Source organism: Antechinus flavipes, chromosome 4 (genome assembly GCF_016432865.1).
Source record: "Antechinus flavipes isolate AdamAnt ecotype Samford, QLD, Australia chromosome 4, AdamAnt_v2, whole genome shotgun sequence".
In the NCBI taxonomy this organism is placed as follows: domain Eukaryota; kingdom Metazoa; phylum Chordata; class Mammalia; order Dasyuromorphia; family Dasyuridae; genus Antechinus; species Antechinus flavipes.
The window spans coordinates 315,721,532-315,739,476 of NC_067401.1; the positions used below are offsets into that span (position 1 = coordinate 315,721,532).

A 17,945-nucleotide genomic window follows, 5' to 3' on the forward strand; every position below is an offset into this window, starting at 1 on the left:
TGCTTCTACTTCCTCTCCTTTCATTCACTTCTCAATTCTTTTCAATTTAGCTCCGAGCCTCATCACTCAACTCAAACTGCTTTCTCCAAAGTTACTAATGATCCATTTTTTTGGTAGAAAAAATATACTTTCATTGATATCTTTTTATAGAATTCCATTTTCCTAAATATCTATCCCAGACATATTCACAAAAATAAATAAGAAATGAAGAATAGGTCAGCAAATTTAGCCAACAAATGTAAAAGTGTATGTAATGTAAATGTAAAAATCTTATGTTTACTATTTCATGCCCATTTTCTGCAAACTCTTCAAAGAAGGGAGACTTCTCATCTTTTTTATGAATAATCTCCAATAAGACATTTCAATTCTCACTCTCGACTTTTCTGCCTCAATTAACACTGTTTACCATCCTCTCATCTTAGATATTCTCTTTTCTCTGCTTTCTTTTCTTGATGTAGTCCTCTCTTGGTTCTCTTCTGACTGATCAGATTATTCCTTCTGAGTCTCTTTTGCAGGTTCATCACACTCATCATGCCCTGTACTTTAAAGCTCTTCTTGAACATTCTTCCACATGCTCATAATCTTCTTTACCTTGTCTCCTAGCTTCCCTTGACTTCCTTCAAGTCCACTTAAAACCCTAAGAAATCTTTCCTAACTTTTCACTCCCTCTTTTATTCTACTGCCTTTCCTCTATTATCTTCAATTTGTCTTGCATATATCTTGCGTGTATGTGGTCTTGAAAATTGGGATTATCTTTTATCTCTGTTAGCCCATCATTTAACACAGTGCCTGGCACATAATAGGTCAGTCAATAGGCTAACCTCTCTGGAAACTTGTTTTGAGATCTTATCAACTCTCATGGGATTATCATCAACTCTATGCAAATGACTTCCTGTTTTCAGAACTTGTTTTGTACTCCTATGCTTGTTTGTACTCCTGTAACTTCGCTGTTTCTTTTAATGGCCTTTTTTGAGTTATATATTGTCATTAAAATCATCATTGTGGAAGACTGGCCTCCCTGGAATCATTCTCATTGCTGTTGCGACCATTGCTGAAATCTCTTCCATCTCATTTCAATATTCTTTGCTGTAGTCCTTCCCAATATCCTAAATATAGGGTGGTTATGGAGACATGCTCTAGACTAGTCCTTTACTGGATGGGAAATTGTTTGATATGTGCATAGGTGTCAGAGAATGCACTTGTGCTGTTATAATCAGCAGCTAACACTTCTGAATTCTTTTTTTTTTTTTTTAATAATTTTTTATTGATAGAACGCATGCCAGGGTAATTTTTACAGCATTATCCCTTGCATTCATTTCTGTTCCGATTTTTCCCCTCCCTCCCTCCACCCCTTCCCTGAGATGGCAAGAGTCCCTTACATGTTGAATGGGTTTCAGTATATCCTAGATACAATATATGTGTGCAGAACCAAACAGTTTTCTTGTTGCACAGGGAGAATTGAATTCAGAAGGTATAAATAACCCGGGAGGAAAAACATAAATGCAAGCAGTTTATATTCATTTCCAGTGTTCTTTCTCTGGGTGTAGCTGCTTCTGTACATCTTTGATCAATTAAGGCTCTCTTTATCAAAGAGGTCCACTTCCATCAGAATACATCCTCAAACAGTATCATTGTTGAGGTATATAATGATCTCCTGGTTCTGCTCATTTCACTCAGCATCATTTCATGTAAGTCTCGCCAGTCCTCTCTGTATTCATCCTGCTGGTCGTTCCTTACAGAACAATAATATTCCATAACCTTCATATAGCACAATTTACTCAACCATTCTCCAATTGATGGACATCCTTTCATTTTCCAGCTTCTAGCCACTACAAACAGGGCTGCCACAAACATTTTGGCACATACAGGTCCCTTTCCTTTCTTTAGTATCTCTTTGGGGTATAAACCCAGTAGAAACACTGCTGGATCAAAGGGTATGCACAGCTTGATAACTTTTTGAGCATAGTTCCAAATTGCTCTCCAGAATGGCTGGATGTGTTCACAATTCCACCAACAATGTATCAGTGTCCCTGTTTTCCCACATCCCCTCCAACATTCCCCATTATCTTTCCCTGTCATTCTAGCCAATCTGACAGGTGTGTAGTGGTATCTCAGAGTTGTCTTAATTTGCATTTCTCTGATTAATAATGATTTGGAGCATATTTTCATATGTCTAGAAATAGTTTCAATTTCTTCGTCTGAGAATTGTCTGTTCATATCCTTTGACCATTTATCAATTGGAGAATGGTTTGATTTCTTATAGATTAGGGTCAGTTCTCTATATATTTTGGAAATGAGGCCTTTATCAGAACCTTTGATTATAAAAATGTTTTCCCAGTTTATTGTTTTCCTTCTAATCTTGTTTGCATTTGTTTTGTTTGTACAAAAACTTTTCAGTTTGATATAATCAAAATTTTCTATGTTGTGGTCAATAGTGATCTCTAGTTCTTCTTTGGTCATAAATTCCTCCCTCTTCCACAGGTCTGACAGGTAAACTATTCTATGCTCTTCCAATTTATTTATCATCTCATTCTTTATGCCTAGATCATGAAGCCATTTTGACCTTATCTTGGTGTACGGTGTTAAGTGTGGGTCAATGCCTAGTTTCTGCCATACTGATTTCCAATTTTCCCAGCAATTTTTGTCAAATAATGCATTCTTATCCCAGAAACTGGTGTCTTTGGGTTTGTCAAACACTATATTATTAAAGTTATTGGCTGTTTTGTCCTTTGAACCTAACTTATTCCATTGATCAACTAGTCTATTTCTTAGCCAATACCAGATGGTTTTAGTAACTGCTGCTTTATAATATAATTTTAGATCTGGTACAGCTAGGCCACCTTCATTTGATTTTTTTTTTCATTAATTCCCTTGAAATTCTTGACCTTTTGTTTTTCCATATGAATTTTGTTGTTATTTTTTCTAATTCATCAAAGTAGTTTTTTGGGAGTCTGATTGGTATAGCGCTAAATAAGTAGATTAATTTAGGTAGTATTGTCATCTTTATTATATTTGCTCGCCCAATCCAAGAGCATTTAATATTTTTCCAGTTGGTTAGATCAGACTTAATTTGTGTGGAAAGTGTTTTGTAGTTTTGCTCATAAAATTTCTGATTTTCCCTTGGCAGATAGATTCCTAAATATTTTATACAATCAGTAGTTACTTTAAATGGAATTTCTTTTTGTATCTCTAACTGTTGGGTTTTGTTAGTGATATATAAGAATGCTGATGATTTATGTGGGTTTATTTTATATCCTGCAACTTTGCAACACTTCTGAATTCTTGACATGGTGATTGTGGAGGTAGATGTTTTATATCCTTTTAACTTTGACATTTATTATTTGGTCTCTTTTTTGTAAAGGTGTTTTTTATTTTCACTGTATGATCTATGAGTGCCTTATTAAATTTTAACACTAGAAACTGAATTAGTGGACTGATCTATGTTAGGCCTAGGCTAGAATAATCTCATATCTATATATCCAGACTCAGTTTCTTTCCTGAGCTCTAGTCTAGCATATAGCACATTTCAAACTGGGTGTTTCTGACATGTCTGAAAATGAAATTACTCATTAACGGAACTCATTTCCTTTCCCTTCAAATCTACTCTTCTTTCAAACTTTCCTATTCCTATGAAGGCTAACTTTTTGTTGTTGTTGTTCAACTGTTCAGTTATGTTGGACTCTTTATGAAACCATGGACCATACTTATTCATGGGTTTTTCTTGGCAAAGATACAGATGTCATTTGCCATTTTCTTCTCCAATGGATTAGCTCAAACAGCCCAGGATCACATAGTTAATGAGAATCTGAGGCCAACTTTCAATTCAGGTGTTCCTGACTCCAAGATCTGCCTTCTATCCTGTTTTCTAGGCAAATAGAGGTTTAATGACTTGATTAGTGTCATATAATAGCAATTATTTGAGGTCAGATTTGAGCTCAAGTCTTCCTGACCACATGTCTGGCACTCTATCCACTGTGTTGTCTAACACACTATACTTTTAAATTCCTTGATTTGTCACTCTCCCTTAAACCTATTCAGAATATAGCCACTTCTCTTTTCACACTACTATCACAATATTTAAGACCTTAAAATATGAATGATTGCAAGTATTCTAATTGTTCTCTCTGCACCAATCTTTCTTTTAGGCATTGTGTCCTTTAAAGCGTGAATAAAGTGATTTTTCTTAGGATCACCTCACTCCTCCCCTCAATATAATCCAGTACTTCTAGGCACTTGCTATGATCCTAGACATTTCAAGCTTCCATAAGTTGATCTCTTAAGCCTTATTATACATTACTCCCCTTCATGCACCTTTCAGCCATCTGATCTTTTTCCTATTTCTTTGCACTAATCATTTCCCCTGTCTGTGTAAAGTGCTTGCTGCTCATTCCTAAATCTTAGAAGTCTTTGATCTCCAACATGAATACTTAAGTGATCTCAAAGCTCTGGTTCCCTTCCTCCAAAAAGATATTGCATTTATTTTGTATATATTTATGTACATGTTATCTTTTTCACTAGATTATAAATTCTTTAAGGGCAGGGATTATTTCATTATTGTATTTATATCTTTCAGTGCTTGACATTTAGTAGTATTTTATAAATACTTGTTGACTAATTGATTTATGTAGCTACTTCCTCTAGCAGTCAATATCACAGCCAATCCATACTTTTTTCAACTTGCATTACTCTCATTCTTCTCTGGTAAATCCTCTATTGAGGATTTCTCTGGTAAATCCTCAATGGACATGTAGGTGGCCTTCTTCTAATTCCCTTCACAGTTTGTGGATATTTCAAGGTAGCAGGCAGACCATCAATCAATCTTGCTACATGATTGTCTTCTTTCTTTTTCAGACATATACTTCTTTGATGCTTTTTTGATTCATTTCTGCCACTTTTCTTGTATAGCTCTTCATTAGTAATTTATCTCATGCTCACTATACTCATCTCTACTGACTTTTGGGTATTTTTATTTTAATTTGAATTCTTTAGACATTGTGGCATTATATAACTCACAATCATATGTTGTCAGAAGATTTTTGTGGGAAGGGATGGGAATCATGATTTCCTTGGAACTCATTATTGATGTATGTAAATTAATCAATCAATAGATATATAACCTACTGTGTTTGAGGCAGTATACTTGGTACTGGGGATAAAGGAAGGAGGAATGAAATAAACCCTACTCATAAGGCACTTATTGTACATTTATTCTTCAATGTATAGTTTTAGAGAGTTACTTGGTGGAACTTAGAGCTTAAAAGACTTGTCCAAGATCACATAAAAAGCATATGTCAGACACAGAATCAAAATCCAGAGTTTCCAGACTCTGAGAAGATGTAGCTTTATTCATTATTTCAAACTACTCCATAACACATTGAAGTTTAAAGGCCAAACCTCTGTTTTGAAGAGAAGGATGTAATCACCAAAAACACCACAAAATTTTATAAAGAAGCAAATTTGCTTCCTTTCCCCTTCTTATTCAATTTTGAACTAAGTTTCTCCTTTATCTACTTTTTTGTGGGTTGTATCAGATGCACAATATAATCTGAAAAAGGCGTTCTTTATGAAATTGTTTTTTTCCTGTATGTATCCAGAAGCTGAAGTCCTTTGAAAGCAATAGCAATGGAGGAAACTTTATTCAATAGTTTTCTGGTTTATTAATAGCAAGTGAAGCATAAAAAAATGATGCATACTTTCTAAAAGTATTTATTTCTGTAATTCAGATTGCTCAATACTAAATCGACATATAAGAGGAATGCCTCATACATGGTGAAGTCTTCCATGTAGTCCTGTTTAAAATGTCATTTTGTTGATTGAATAGGCTCTGGGGCTTTATCAGAGTCCCTACATGAGTTCTATAATCACTCAAGATGTTAGGGAAGATCAAATGCCTTGTTAATTCATCTCTGAATTTACAGACAAGTTATAATTTAAGCAACAGAAAAACTTACCTCAATAACAAATGTAGTACTAAGGACATCTAAATGGAAGCTGTGTCAAGGTAGTCACACTCACCTGAAAGTTCCTTCTGTTCTTTCAACAAGATCATTAAAGGTATATGGAGCACTATTCTGAGCACTGTTACATAGAGTTATCTATAATCCATGCCCTCAAGTAGCTTGCAGCCTATTTGGGGTTAAACATTCCCATGGAAAACTGAATTGTTAGTATTTACAGTTACAAGGGGAAGCAAGAAAGGAGTAATGACAGAGACTTGCCTGAACTCTCCCCAATTCTTCCCCAAACAATGTTAAATAATGCTTCAAAATGAATTCTGAAATGATAGAATCAGCAGAGGACGAGGTTAAACAAACTGTTAGTTGTAATTTATGCCATTGCATATTTATTTTATTGATATTTTTTATGATTTTTAAGAATGTCCAATAAATGTTCAAAAGAACTCTGAAAGAACTCATTTGAATTAGCATTAGAGATTTCTCTAGTGGCTGTTGGTATGGATAAACAAAGTACTTCAAGGAGCATTCAAAGACAGTAAAATAGAATCAGTCACACTGGAGCACAGAGGAAAATTGTGATCAGTTATGAAAAACAAATCCAAAACCTGACAAACTATTGCTACATAATTTCTAATTAATTTTCATAAAATAACCAATGACCTTGAAAGGGACATAGCAGTTGGATGGGTTATTATTGATTTTGTTAGAGTGGCATAGATGAAGATCAGTTTTTAAAAGTTTCTAATTGTTGCTGTAAAGAAAAAAAAATTGTCCATTTTCCACACAATAAAAGAACCGATATATGAAAAACTGAGAAAATATGTTTTTTGGATGAAATTCACTTTTTCATTCAAGGCTATATAAAAACTATTGTCAAAAGTAGTCCAGGTAATCCTATAAAATCTGGATGCTTTCATGGAACTTTAAAAATACACCCTCTAAAATGCTTTGGAGATTTAAAAAAAGTTTCTAGTGTGGCTGAAAATCTTGAGACTAATGAGAAAATGATGAATGCTGATAAATATGTTATTATGTTGAGAAAATAGAATTGTTTATAATTACAGAAATTCATAAATTAAAATAGAATATAGCAATATAATTTTGCCATGTTACATGCCATGAAATATTAAGAAATTTATTTAAAAATGAAGAAAAAATACACTTCTTGTGGCTTTGAAATTTGCCTTATTTAAATCTTATGGAACATTTATTGACTATAATCAAGGTTAGATTTGAAAAACTCTTTTATTAAAATACACTTAATATTCAATGTGATTAATATTTTTCAAGATGAAAAATTTTATAATTTGTAAAGTCTTGTAATTTAAATATTAATAATATAAAACAAGTGATTGTACCAAAAGGACCTATTTTATTTTATATTTTTATAAGATATAAAATTATAAGATTTATCATATCCATTAATCCTTTCATAACTTTCTCTTACCTTTTCTCCATTCCCACTTTATGATCCAGTGACATTGGACTCCTTTCTGTTCCTTGAACAAGAAACTTCATCTCCTAACTCTAAGCTTTTTTGTTGGCTTTTCTCAAAGCCTAGAATGCTTCCCCTCTGTAATGGGCTGAGGCTCGAGTTGATGCACTGAGGTCCCAAGTGCGTGAGGCTAAATAGTAATTGGACCATACTCTATTAATATATATGCTTGGAAAAAGAATGGCCCTGCCCACTCTTTGTGCAAGTCCTGATGTGGTATAGGAAATGACGATTTTGGTGGGTGGAGGCAAGGGGATGGAAAAGGGAAGTGGAAAGAGAGACTGCTGGCTGGCGTCTTGACACAGTTGCTCACATTGCTATCGTGACTGCCCTTCACCTTGGATCCCCCTTTCACCTGCAATCCCTCTTCACCTTTGCTGGCTGGCTTCCCGTCGCAGCTGCCCATATTGCTATAGCAATACTTCTTCACCTCTACTGAGAATAAAGGTTTTTCCCTTAACCTGAATTCCTGACTCCGGCTGATTTTAAATACCCGGTCATCACACCCCTCCTCATCCTCCTGGCTTCCCTGGCTTTCTTCAAGTCCCAAATAGAAGTCTAACCTTTAATGTGAAAACTTTCCTAGTTGCCCTTAATTCTAGTGCCTTCCCTCTGACTTGTTCTCTAATTTATCACACTTATATTATATTCACATACTTGTTTGCAAATTATGCACATAGTAGGACATTTATCACTTTAAAGTAATTGAAAATGCTTAGATTGTGTTGATGAACCCAAACTAATGCTAGTTTGCCAGTTAATATTTCTATCATTCATTCAATCAGAACTTGTTAAGTAGATGTCACTGAGCTAAATGTTAAATATATTCACCTAAAAATAGCTTTAATTCTTGTCACTACTTATCCAGGGGAGAACTGCAAATGAAAAGTTGGAAGTGATATTCTACTGGATAGACTTCTAATCAGTTGCAACTAGTCCAAATTCCTGGGGCAAAGTAAAAATTGATACAATCCTGCATTTCTTTATAATCTGTAACTTCTATATGGAGTAGTGGGGATAAAACTTAAAGAAGAACAAAGAATGATTCTTTTTATGAATAATAAACTGATCTTAGGATATAAGTGAACTCTTCAGTGAGGAGACTTTGAAAAGATTTCACTTCCCTGGCATACTGTGGAGTCAGGACCATTAAAATAAGTCAGCACTTCATAAAATTGTGGGGCACAGAAAGGCTAGGGGCTTAGGAATTTGTTTTGGAGCCCAGTCCCACTATCATTTTGAAAATATTTTTTGTTCATTCCAATATATTTTCATTGCAATAGTAAACCATATATTTTTATGTTTAGTTGCTCAATAGGAAAACCAAAAGGTATCTGATTTTCTTCCTGGAAACCTGTCAGGTGAAACTTGTCAGAGATATGTCTTGTTAGTACCAATACAAACTTCTACATGCTCGCCACCTCATAATTTTTTAGATTAAAAATATTTTAACATGTACAAAGAAAAAAACCAAATTAAAAAAAAATCAGTCATAAAGAGAGAGGCGTGGTATTTTCTTAAGGAGCCAAGTTACAAAAGAGTTATCCATTTAAATAGCCAAGTTAAACAAGACTAAGTAAAAGCTTGCTTGACACTCCCAGAATTAATGAAGAAAGTGTTGGTACTCATGAATTAGATGTAGGATAGGGAAGTTAAGACCAATTAATTGCTAAAGGTAATTTTTAAAAATCTACTTCATTCTGCTATTTGTAGCGAATGTGACCAACTCTAATAATAATTTTTCATTCTTATGATGAAAAGGTTTCAATAACCACAGGGACCTTTCTTAGTATGAACATATTACATGTAAGGCAAATATAATTTGCTGAATAAAACCCATTATGCAGTTGTAAGGGCCGGTGACATACTTACTCATATGTCTAGGAATTAGTGGATAGAAATAATATCCTTATTCCACCACCACTCCCTCTTTGGAAAAAGTTGAAACAAATACAAGACAAAGAAAGTAATTATTAAAACTGTCTAGAGATGTAAGCCTAGTCACAGCAAAAATAGTATTTCAGGTTTTAGATTGAGCTTAGTCAAATATGACTCTTTTCTTCACTGAAAGATCTAAATGTTGAGAGACACGTTTAGGAAAGTAGTATCCTGAGATATGTATTTTGGCTTGAAAAGTTTGGGGAATGGTTAGTAGGACCATAGGCTAATATACTGATGACACATTCTATCTGGTATCAGTGATAATACTCTGGTTATGTTATGGTTCCAGAACTAAAAATGTGTGTGTGTGTGTGTGTGTGTGGTCAGAGAAAATAAAATGGGAAGTATAGTGGAGACTTTATAAATGACACCAAGGTAGATAGTGAGGTTATTGGAGTAAAATGAAGTTTTTCCAGAGTCTGACTGCATATAGTAGACTATATGAGATGCTCACCATTAAAAAAAATATATATAAGCAGTTTCCACAGTATGTGGAATGTTTATATTAGAGAGAACTAGTAGAATTCTTTTTCATGGAAAGTACTGAAAATCAAGCATTTAGCTGTTTCAGATTGTTACAAAAGGACCATTTATAAATAGATTTTTTTAATATTTAAAGTTTAAAAATATCATAGTATTTTGCAGTTATTTTGTTCCATATACTATCTTTCATAAGTTCTATACTCATAATAACATTCTTGTCTATCTACATTTGCTCTCATTTTTCCTTTGCCAAGTATTCATCCCCTTTCTATCTTTGACTTTTGAAATCACACTCATTTTTAGCTCAGGTGCTGTCTCCACAAAATTTTCCATGATCACTAGTAGGCACTTGAGTAGTATAGTAGACAAAGTGTTGGATCTAGAAATAGGAACACAAATTCTTTTCTACTTAATAATAATTTATTTCCCCCCTCCATTTCATGCCAAGACAATTTTTAGCATTCATTTTTACAAGATTTTGAGTTCCAGCTTTTTCTCCTTTCTTTTTTCTCCTCCCTTCTTCCAAAATAGGAGGCAATTTGATATAGATTATTTAAGAAACAAATCAAAAGGGAAAAAATAAAAAAAGGATAAAGTAAAAAAATATGCTTCAATTTGCATTCAGAGTTCTTTTTTTGAGTGTGAATAGCATTTTCCTTTGTGATTTATTTGTACTTGTCTTGGGATCATTGTGTTGCTGAGAAGAGCTGAGTTATTTATAGTTGATCACACAGTGTTGTGGATACTGTGTGCAATGTTTTCTTGGTTCTGCTTATTTCACTTTGCATCAGTTCATACAAGTGTTTCCAGGTTTTTCTGAAATCAGGTATTCATCATTTCTTATTGCACAATAGTATTCCATTGCATTCAAATAGCACAATATGTCCTCAAAATTTCCAATGTTTTGTCACCACAGAAAGAGCTGCTTTAAATATTTTTGCATATGTAGGTCCTTTTCCTTTTTAAAAAATTTACATTTTTAATTTTTTATCTCTTTGGGATGCAGATCTACTAGTGGTATTGCTGGATCAAAGGGTATGTACATTTTGGGTACTCTTTGGGTAGTTCCAAATTTCACTTAAGAAGAGTTGGATCATTTCACAATTCCACCAAAAGTGCATTAGTGTCCCACTTTCCCCATATCCTCTCCAATATTTATCACTCCTTTTTTTTTTTGGGGGGGGGGATCATATTAGCTAATCTGATTGTGTGAAGTGGAATCTCAGAATTGTTTTAATTTGCATTTCTTTATTCAAAGAATATTTATTCAAGTGATTTGGAGCCCTTCTTCATGTGCCTATAGCTTTGATATCTTTATCTGAAAACTGTTCATATTCTTTGACCTTTATCAATGGTGGAATGACTTGTATTCTTATGAATTTGACTCAGGAAATGAGACCTCTACCAGTGACATTTGCTATACTGTTTACCAGCTTTCTACTTCCTTCTAGTCTTGGTTTTGTTTGAACAAAAGTTGTTAAATTTAATATAATCAAAAGTCTCTAATTTATATTTTCTAATGCTCTTTGTCTCTTATTTGGTCACAAATTCTTCCTCCCCACCAAAAAGATCTGACTATCCTTGCTCTTTTAATATTATTATAATGTTACCCTTTATAAGTAAAGTATACATCCATTTTGACTTTATCTTGGTTCATAGCATGAGATGTTGGTATATATAATTTGTATTCTATTGTTTTCCAGTTTTTAAGACAGTTTTTGTTAAATATTGTATTCTTATTCCAAGCTGGGGTTTTTGGCTTTAACGAATCCTAGGTTACTAGGGTTATTGACTATTGTGTCTTCTGTACCCAATTAGTTCCATTGATCTACCACTCTATTTTTTATCCAGGAGCAGATAATTTTGATCATTACTGTATTATTTTGATATTGATATACTGATGATGATGAGATATGATATTACTATGCTACCTTTGTACATTGTTTTCATTAATCCCCTTGATATTCTTCATCTTTCATTCTTCCAGATGAATTTTATTGCTATTTTTTTCTAGTTTTATCAGATAATTTATGGTAGTTTGATTGGTATGACATTGAAAAAGCAAATTAATTAAGGTATAATTGTCATTTTTATTATATTGGCTTAGCATACTCATGAGCAATTGCTATTTCTCTCATTGTCTAGATCTGACTTTATTTATGTGAAAAGTGTTTTCTAGTTGTATTCATATTATTCCCAAGTTTATCTTGGCAGATAGACTGTCAACTATTTTATACTGTTTACATTTATCGATATCTTGCTACTAGGCTTTGTTGGTCAAATAAAGAAATGTTGATGATTTATGTGGGTTTATACCCTGCAAACTTCAAATAATTAGTTGATGCTCTAGGATTCTCTAAATATACATCTGCAAAGAAGGATAATTTTGTTTTCTAATTGCCTATTCGAATGCCTTGAATTTCTTTTTCTTCTCATTGCTATAGTGAACATATTTAATACTATACTGAAAAATAGTGGTGATAATGGCCATCCTTGCTCCTCTTCTGATCTTATTGGGAAGGCTTTTAGCTTATCTTCATAAAAGATAATGTTTGCTGATGGTTTTAGAAAGATACTGCTTATTATTTTAAATAATACTCTATTTCTATGCTCTCTAGTGTTTTTTTTTTTAATAGCAATGAGTGCTATATTTTGTCAAAAGCATTTTCAACAACTATGAACAGGTGGTCGTGTGATTTCTATTGATTTTGTTATTATTATGATAAATTGTGTTGATAACTTTTCTAATGTTTAACCTATATTGCATTCTTGGTATAAATCCCACCTCGTCATAGTATATAATTCTTATGACATGTTGCTTTAACTGCCTTACAAATATTTTGTCAAAAGTTTTTGCATTGTAATATTAAGAAGGTTGGTCTATAATTTTCTTTCTCTGTTTTAGCTCTTCTGAGTTTAGGTATCAGCACAATATTTTCATCATAAAAGGAGTTTGGTATAGGACTTTGTCCTTGCCTATTTTCCCAAGTAGTTTATATAATATTGGAATTAATTGTTCTTTAAATGTTTGGTAGAATTGACTGATAAACTAATATGGTCCTGATGATTTTTCCCTAGGGACTTCATTAATGTTTTGTTAATTTCTCCCCCCCCCCCCTAAAATGGGTTTATTTAGGCATTCTACTTCCTGATCTGTTAATCCTGGTAATTTACATTTTCATAAATACACACTGATTTTGCTCAGATTGTCAGTTATTGTCATGTAATCAGGCAAAATCCTAATGATTATTTTAGTTTCTTCTTTATTGGTGGTAATTTCACCCTTTCCATTTTTGGTACTGGATATTTGGTTCTCTTCTTTCCTTTATTTTTGAACCAAATTAAGCAATGCCTTATCCATCTTATCAAGTTTATTTATTAGCAAAATAGATTTTTCTCTTTCTTTTTTTTACGTTTAGTCTTATTAATCTCATCTTTGATTTTTCAGGATTTTCAATTTAATGCTAAATTGCAGATTTTTAATTATTTTTCATTTTTTAAAAAAATTGCATACCTAATTTATTGATTTCCATTTTGTTGATATAAGAATTTAGAGAAATAAAATTTCTCTTATATGCTGTTTTGGCTGCATGCATAATTTCAGTATATTTTCTTATTGTGGTCATTCTTTTTCATTCTCTTTATTGAATTTTATTTCTACATCTTGTTCCTTGATGTACTTTAGCATTAGATTATTCAGTATTCAAATAATTTTCAATCTTTCTTTTCACTACCCATTGTTGAATGTAATTTTTATTACATTATGATCTGAAAATAATACATTTAATATTTCTGCCTTTCTACATTTGATTTTGAGGTTTTTATGCTCTCTTATATAGTGAATTTTGTATAGATTCCATGTGTTACTTAGAAAAGGTATATTTCTGTTCCCATTCAGTTTTCTCCAAAGGACTGTCATATTTAATTTTTTTATATTTTATTTACCTTCTTTAGTTTCTTTCTTGATTTTTTTTTGTTGGAATTACTGAATTTTAATAGGAGATAATTGAGTTCCCCTACTAGTAAAGTTTTGTTGTCTATTTCTTTATGTAACTCACTTACCTTCTTTAAGAATTTAAAGAATATTAGTGCTATACCACTTGGTGCATAGATGTTTAGTGCTTGTGTGTGTGTGTGTGTGTGTGTGTGTATTGTTTCATTGTCTATGGTTGCATTTTAGCAAGATGTAGTTTCCTTCCTTATCTCCTTTAATTAGATGTATTTTTGTTTTTACTTTGAGATCAGGATTGTAGACCCAGCTTTTTTTTTTTTTTAACTTCAGTTGAAGAATAATAGATTCTGCTCCATATTTTATTCTGTGAGTGTGTCTCTTCAAATGTGTTTCTTGTAAACAACATAATATAGGATTCTGGTTTTTGATGTACTCTGCTAACCACTGTTTTATGGGAGAGTTTATGTCATTAATATTCAGTTATGATTATTATCTGCGTATTTTCCTCCATCCCATTCTTCCCCCACTTGTCCTCTCTCCTTTCATCCTTTTTCTCTTGATTAGTGTTTTACTTTTGTTTATCACCTCCCTTGATTTGCCCTCCTTTTCCCCCTCCCTCTAGTTAATCTCATTTCCTTCTATTTCTCTGTCAGGCAAGACAGATTTCTATATTCGACTGATTTTGCATATTATTCCCTTTTTGAGTCAATATTGATGAGAGTAAGTTTCAAGCAATGCCCATCATCCATCCTTCCATCTTCCCCTCCTGTAATAAATCTTTCCTGCTTCTTCATGTGAAATAATTTATTCAATTCTATCTTTTTGATCCTTTAAATTTTTTTTGTCATTCCTTCAAATTCACCTAATACTTACACTCTCTGTCTACATGTATTCCTCTTGGAATTACAAGTGTTATCTTCCCATGTAGGGTTGTAAACAATTTAATTCTATTGAATCTATCATATTTCTTTCTCTCTCTCTTTCTTTTCTCTATTATTTTAAGCTCCTTTTACATCTCTTCTGTGAATTCTTTCTGGGTTTGAGACCATGTCCCATTTTTTTTTTTTTTTTGAGGATGAGGAGAGAGTTTGCCCACAGGTGTTTGTCTTCTTCTGAATTTGTGTCTTGAACTTCCCTGTTACCAAAATAAGTTTCCATGGTAAAATTTATTTTCTTACCTTTTTGGGTCCTTTCCATTTCTTTTGAATTTGAGCTCTGCTTTTGGGTTGAAAGGGCACTTTCTCACTCTTCTTGTGCCAGTTGCTGCAGACCCTGTCTATTTATCTGGTGCTGCACCAATATTATCCTGAGACCCACATGGGCTCCTCAGGTCTAGTGCTGTGTTAAGTGTGTAGGGTATGGGGTATCTAGTGATTCTGGGCCTTAATGATCTGGCAGCTTACCTGGTCTTTAGCTGGCATCCTAGTGGTGGTGTCAGGTATGTGCTAGTGTGTTCTTTTGATATTTCCCCAGGGCTACACTGAAACATGTAGCAGTTGGCTGTTGGAGGTTATCTGTTTGCCCAGGGCTATGATGAAACAAGTGGAAGTCTGGCAATTGGAGGTTGCCTCTTTGTCTGGGGATATGCTTAAGTACATGGTGAGATTCTGTTTGCTTAGGCACACACAAGGTTGATGTTTACCTGTTTGCTTAGGCTACAGTGAAGTATATTGAGTATGGCTGCTGGAGGTTGCCCCTTTGCCCAGGGTTATGCTAAAGCACATGGTGATTCTCAGAGCTGGATTTTGCCAATTTCCTTGCTCATGCTGAAACATGTGGAGAGTTCTGGTGTTGGCATTTGCCACCACACTGTGGCTAAGGATCAATTGCTAGTTTGTTGAGGTAAGACTCGATGCTGACTTGCTAGCTTATTTTCTGTTTTTGACTTGCTGCCCTTTTACTTGAGTGAGACTGACTTTTTCTGTCAATCTTCTGAGTTTTTTGGGCTCAAAGATACACCAAAGATGGGCTCCATCTTTTTGCTTATTCTTCTGTTCCATGATTTATTTGGGGGTACCATTTTATGGTTGTTTGGAGGTGAATGTGGGAGAATTATGATGATTTACTATTTACTCTGTCATCTTGACTCCTGGAAGTGACGTAAGAACACAAATTCAAATCTGACCTCACACACTTTTTAGCCCTATCACTTAACCTCTATCTTCTTCTTCTAAACTGTAAAATAGGACTAATAATAGCACCTACCTCCCATTATGATTCTATAGTTTGATTGCATTTATTAGTTTGCTAGAAAATTTTGGCCAAATCTTTGAGCCACACATAAAATGCAAGTTAAGATATTCAAATAAACTTAGGGAAATTTGAATATATTGTCATTTATTGACAGGCCCTGATGGCTAGGAAAGTCTGGGAAGTTTAATTTAAACAAACAAATCATTAGAATTTCTGAGCATAAATCTGACTACTTAACTGCATGGGCAGAGATTAGAAATGTCTGCTAATTTCAACTTCTCTCTCAGAGAAAATTTCTCTTTCCAGTAAAAGATATATAATTCTATGTGTTTATTACTGAACTTACAAATAAAGCTTTGTTTTAAAATTGCTTTATCAACTCTAATATATTTTCTCAGGAAGACGAAGGAAAATGATAGAAAAGAGTAGAAAGATCATATATTTAGAAATTTCACCTTTATTTAACAGTAAAAATATAAAGAAATTCTTTCTTAATTCTTAGAGAATATTCTAAAATTGAGAACATTTGATTGTATTATAGTTTATTTTTAAATACTTTTTTGTTGCTGTCTCATTTCTTCATCACAAAATTTCCCCCAAATATTTTTTCTCTTCCCACATCTCAGTAAGTCATCCCATATGATACATTTTTAAGAAATAAAAGAAAAAAAGGAAAAACCCCAAGAAAACTGATCAATACCTCAAAAAGCCTGAAAATATAAGTAATTACTAAATGTGTAGATCTCCCATATTTGCAAAAGGGTGGGGAGGACGTGTCTTCTCATATCTCTTTTGTGAAATCATGCTTACTCTTTATAATTTTGCAAGACTCACTTTTGATTTTTTTGTGATTGTTCTTCCCATTTACATTGTAAATTTTTGTTGATTTTGAGTTGAAAATCAACTGTTTATTTTCTTGCTCTGCTTACTCCTCTCTGCATCAGTTCATATAAATCGTTTCATGCTTCTCTGTACTCATTATTTCTTACCACTAACTGATATTCCTTTATATCATAAACCACATTTGTTTAGTAATTCCCCAGGTAATAGACATTTTGTATTTTCAAAACTTTGCAAAAATACATACATGTACACAAATACATACACACATGTGGTATGTGTATATGTATATATAGATATAGATATATAATTTTCTCTGGATTTTGGAGAAGGCAATGGATATAGCAGCATTTCATCAGTCACATAATACTGTAAAGTTGCTTAGGCACTAAGAGGTTAAGTGAGTTGTTTATAGTTATGCAACTAGTATAAGTTGTATAAAAAATTTTAATGCTTGTTAGTGTTATCAGCTTGTAACTGCACTAAGACTTTTGGAAGACCCTGTATATGTCAGAGGTAGAATTTGAATACAGGTCTTTCTGACTCTAAGGCCAGATCCATATCTATAATGTCACTTTGCCTTTCATGTATTTATAAAGACACACACACACACACACACACACACATACACACACACATATGGATGTGTGTGTGTATGTGCGCATGCATGCGCATACACACATATAGTGTATTCAGGGTAATAGAGGCAGTAACTAGTTTCTTTGGGATTTGAATTTGATTCCAAATTCAATGCTATTCATACTATATTACATGTTGGCTTGCTTACTTCAGAAACCCTCTAGAACAAAGCTCAAACAAAAGCTCTAGAAACAAAGTCAGAACTTAATATAAGATCTAGTAACTGAATGTGAAAGTTGTGAAACATGTGTTTTATTTTTATACCTACTTTAAAATACCTACATACCTGGGGTTTGCATAAAAATTTATTGAGTGAAAAGGAGTCACTGGTGGAAAAAGTTTAGGAAGCTATGCTCTAGAAAACTATGGTATTTGTGGCATTTTGAAATGTTGTTTTGCTTTTTAAAAAATATATTTTATTCTTTGGGATAGGATTAATTATCAG

At 33.2% G+C, this 17,945-nt stretch overlaps 1 long non-coding RNA gene across 1 annotated transcript in view; it reads left to right on the top strand.

Moving 5' to 3' along the window:
• The window catches only part of LOC127562216 (uncharacterized), a 198,405-nt gene that overhangs the window by 5,193 nt on the left and 175,267 nt on the right, over nucleotides 1-17,945 (top strand). The gene's annotated exons all lie outside the window — the stretch shown is intronic.